The 4,639-nt window shown below is 40.1% G+C and overlaps 1 pseudogene; it reads left to right on the top strand.

The window, feature by feature from the left end:
- The first annotated feature begins 690 nt into the window (after nt 1-690).
- LOC146860219 (ubiquitin-ribosomal protein eS31 fusion protein pseudogene) lies at nt 691-1,229 on the top strand (annotated as a pseudogene).
- The last annotated feature ends 3,410 nt before the right edge of the window (nt 1,230-4,639 follow it).

Raw genomic sequence — 4,639 nt, 5'->3', positions numbered from 1 at the left:
ATGCTGCTGTTAAATCAAGCAGGACCAATGCAGCCCTTCCTCCACAATCCATCACCATACGTATTTCCTCTGCTGCCATAATTAAGGCTGACTCAGTAGAATGTAATGATCTAAAGCCATGTTGGGTAGAATCAAGGACATCATTGGTCTCTAGATATGTTGTTAATTCTGAGTTCATAGCCTTCTCGATAACCTTGGCAGGTAGTGGCAGGCAGGAGATGGGACGGTAGTTTTTCTCTTCTGAGGGATCCAGCTTAGGTTTTTTTAAAAGAGGTGGAATACAAGCTTTTTTCCAGATGCAGTTGTAACCATGGATTGTAGAGTCTATGGTGCCAGAAAGGTAGGATGTAGCACATTTTAGATCAGCAGATTATTTCTCTGCTAATATCCTGCACGTCTCCTCCTCACTCACCAGAGCAATTGTCTCTAAAAATCCACATGTGTAATCCTTACCTTAAATGTGGTGTATGTAAGTATACTGCGTTTACAAAACACATGGGGGCAGATTTACAAGAAACTGACGCATCTCTGCGTTTTATCAGAGATGCGTCAGTTTACTTCCGTCAATCAAAAAAACCCTTGCACCACCATGGATGTGTCGTATTTACAATGCGGCGCACCATGGCGCAATGATTGACAGATGCGTCACGCATCTGTTGACGTAAAGATAACACATTGCTGGAGTTTTTTCTCGCCGTCTGCCATTGGGAGGAGGTGGAGCCGCTGCCATGCAGATCTTCGTGAAGACCCTGACGGGCAAAACCATCACCCTAGAGGTTGAACCTTCTGATACAATCGAAAATGTGAAGGCTAAAATTCAGGATAAGGAAGGAATTCCTCTTGATCAGCAGCGACTGATTTTTGCTGGCAAACAGCTCGAAGACGGACACACTTTGTCTGATTACAACATTCAAAAGGAATCTACTCTTCATCTTGTACTAAGACTACGTGGTGGTGCAAAGGAAAGAAAGAAGAAGTCTTACACCACTCCCAAAAAGAACAAGCATAAGAGAAAGAAGGTTAAACTTGCTGTGCCTAAATATTACAAGGTTGACGAGAATGGAAAGATTCACCGTCTGCGCCGCAAGTGTCCATCTGAAGAGTGTGGTGCTGGAGTTTTCATGGCCAGCCACTTCGATAGACATTACTGTGGCAAGTGTTGTCTGACCTACTGTTTCAATAAGCCAGAAGACAAGTAAATGTATTTGTAAATAAAAAATCATTGCTAACTCCAGCAAAGCTCAGGAATGCCCATTCCTATTGTGCTACGTCACTCCTTACACCTGCTTCAAGCAGGCATAAGGTTTTGACGCAGTGGCTCGGTAGAAGTGGCATCGGAATGGCCACCCGGCATACATTATATCTGACTCAGGTGTAATGTGACACAGGGCTTTACAACATGACGCAGCTCCCTAGATGCCTCATGTTGTAAATGTGTCGCAACATGGTGCTTAGTTTATGCCATCGCTGCGTCATAAAAGTGATGCAACGGTGGCGTAAAAGTGTAGAAGGGGGCTGTTAAATCTGCCCCCTCATTTCACACTATAATAATCTATCTTTACGTGGCATTTTTTATACCCTTATGCAGCTTCAATGTACAATGTCAGATAATAAATGAGCCGTTTCTATTTGTAACTTTCCACTTTGTTCTTCCACAGCCAGAGCTTTCAGTGAAAATGTAAAACTGAACCAGACGTGTCAGGTTATAAGACAACCACTTGCGACTTTGACAGGATGAAGGCTACTACAATTTGAACCGTGTATTTATTTATAGAATCGTTTTATATAGTGCGCAAAAGACCTGATAGCATCATCAGGTCACTTTACCGAGCATAATGTGTTAGTACGAAATGCAGGGGCAATGCACATGTTATTAAGGATAGACAGATGTACATAGAGTGCATCATATATAAAACCTCAATAGACATATGATCATATACGGAATTTATAACATGAAACAACAGTGCCAAACGGTGTCTCAAACATATCTATCCCCAATAGAAAACATAACCCACCCTTTTCATTTACAATTTTAGGCGATCAATGAAGCACAGAATAGCAGTATGACTGTCAGGCTGTAGGTCACTCATAACTCTGCCTTTAGGTGACCATTAACCAATATTTCCACAGGCAGAGACAATCTTTGCAACCAGAGATTTCAGGAGAAGATGAATCATCATAGACTCATGTTGAAGGACTTTGACCACACGAGAGTAAGAGAATTGTATTTAACCGATCAGCGTGAGACAGTGGACGGTAGTGAAGATATACTCAATGTGGAGTTTACTAGCCCCATGACTCTGTGCAAGGGAGGAGATGAGGGAGATCTGAAGCAGGGCACTCAGTAGAGGAGAAAGATATCACCTATAATAAGGGTGAGAGTCACAAGTTAGGGAGTAACTGTTTTAGTTTCTTTTAAAAGGATGTGAAGAAATTGTGATATGAATAGCAGTACGGAGGAAGTTCCAAATCATGGGTGCATAGCCAAAGAATAATTTGTGTGATTTGTGTTGATGTACTGTTTTCCTAATAGTAATAAGTCAGTATTGATGTCAATTCATCAATATGCCAGGGGTAGGAGGAGTGACATTAAGTTCCCTTTAATTACCCAATTGTATCACAGGAAGTGACATCCCATGAACTCTGACCCAGGTGTCACAAGACTGCTGGATTGATGATATGCCAGGAATTGACACAGTAGAAGTAAAGAACCTAAATAGTACAAGATTACAAAATATGTGAAAAATAGATAAAGATATAAAGAACTGAAAAGCTTACAAAGGCGGGTAATGGTCTGTGTTAGATAGCACCCATGTATTAGCCAAGGTGTGGCCATTATATCCCTGGAGTGATGCCATGCAGGCAACCCTGTTATCTCATAGCTGCTGATGTCTCCTACCCAGATGCAACCATTATATGTCAGACAGTCTTCATATATCAAATCACATCTTTTAATGCCCAGATGTAGCATCACATGTTCAGACACAGTCCTACTTACCTATCACAGGCTTTTGGGCCAGGGTGCAGTTCAAAATGCCTCGACTGAGCCCCAAGTGATCAGATGCCACCCTCGGTGAGGAAACAGTCACAGTGCAAGCCCCAGTGTCCAAGTATACTCGGTGGAATAACAATTACAGGAAGATTACTCTACACAAAGAACAGGTTCCCTATTGGCAGCAGCAGTGTGAGTAAACTGGGTAAAACAGACCAAAATACATGTAAAATTAATAAAGTAACATCCAACCTCAGTTGAAATAGACACATAACACTTACAGAAATATGTAATTAAATATAATCCAACTGAATTATTATCATTCTGCACAGAAGACAGACCAAAATAAATGTAAAATGAATAAAGTAACTTCAAACCTCAGTTGAAATAGATACATAACACTTACAGAAATGTTTAATTAAATATAATCCCACTGAAACAATATAATTCTACATAGATGACCCTAAAATAAATGCAATTTGCACAATTCTCTCGATGGTTAATTCTGTACCTTTTGCTTTAGTCCAGATACTCACATCTCCCTGAAGTCCCCTCAATGTATATACAACCCATTATAATATTGTGCGAAAGACATGTTTACAAAATTATTGTTTTGAGAAAAATGGGTAAAAAGCATTATACTCAGTACCTGTGCAAAGCACCAATGGACTGCCAAGACCCCAAGGGAGCATCCCCTTAGGCATACATCTCGTAAATCAGCAAAGCAAGCTAAGCTTTTAAAGCTAGACTTTTAAGGGGTTTCAAGACTCTGAAGACATCCTGGCAAAATGGCTAATTTCTAAACATTCACCCACATTTTCTGCCTGAATAGTGGTGCTCTTCAGAGGCAGGTTTAAAGAGGATCTTATGTTTGTATTCAATAGTATTCCCAAAGATGTAACACATCTATTTGATCTGCCATCATGCTTTCAATCTGATAATAGCACCAATAGGTCAAATGGAGGCTCATGAATGCTCTACTAGGGAACTCTTAAAACTCAATTTGCTGAAGAGTACTGTGTGCAACTGTTACATCATGCTTCGAAGTCCATAAAAAGAGCAGCAGTGGGATGATAATAGCTCTCTGATAGTCAACACGTTTGAAAGAAAAATGTAGTATTGGCCATAGTTACTTCAAACCATAATATTAGTATAACTCATGTAAGAGTTTCAACAGTAACAGCAGTGTATGGGCTTGGTGGCAAACTCAAAATATCCTTGATTCTTAATATTCAATTAAAGAGCCCTAATAATACATGGACACACAAACACTTCACAAGACATCACAATTGTACAAGATGTCCCTAGTGATTTATTCAAATCTGATCCCCTGATTTGGATGAGCAATATCAGTCTTATTTGTAATGCTATAGCAAGGGGAAGTGATATTCTGGCCATGTGAAGGGGAGCTGAAATCACTTTAGTGTACAAGAAGATAGAGCCAAGAATTCCCTCAAATTATGGGCCTGTTAGTCTCTCAAACAATTTACAAAAAATCTTTGCAAGACAATAATAAGGTGGGTTGCCGATAACTCCTCACCATTTCAAGATGGATTTTGTTCAATGAGCAGCATGTCCGATGTTGTTTTCTGATTGGCCCTTCTCTACTTGAAGTACGATTTACTTAGTTCACAAAAATTGTATGTG

The sequence above is a fragment of the Triturus cristatus genome, chromosome 3_1 (assembly GCF_964204655.1).
Source record: "Triturus cristatus chromosome 3_1, aTriCri1.1, whole genome shotgun sequence".
Classification (NCBI taxonomy): Eukaryota; Metazoa; Chordata; class Amphibia; order Caudata; family Salamandridae; genus Triturus; species Triturus cristatus.
The sequence above is the reverse complement of the archived record's forward strand: the minus strand, read 5'-3'. Positions and strand labels throughout refer to the sequence as shown.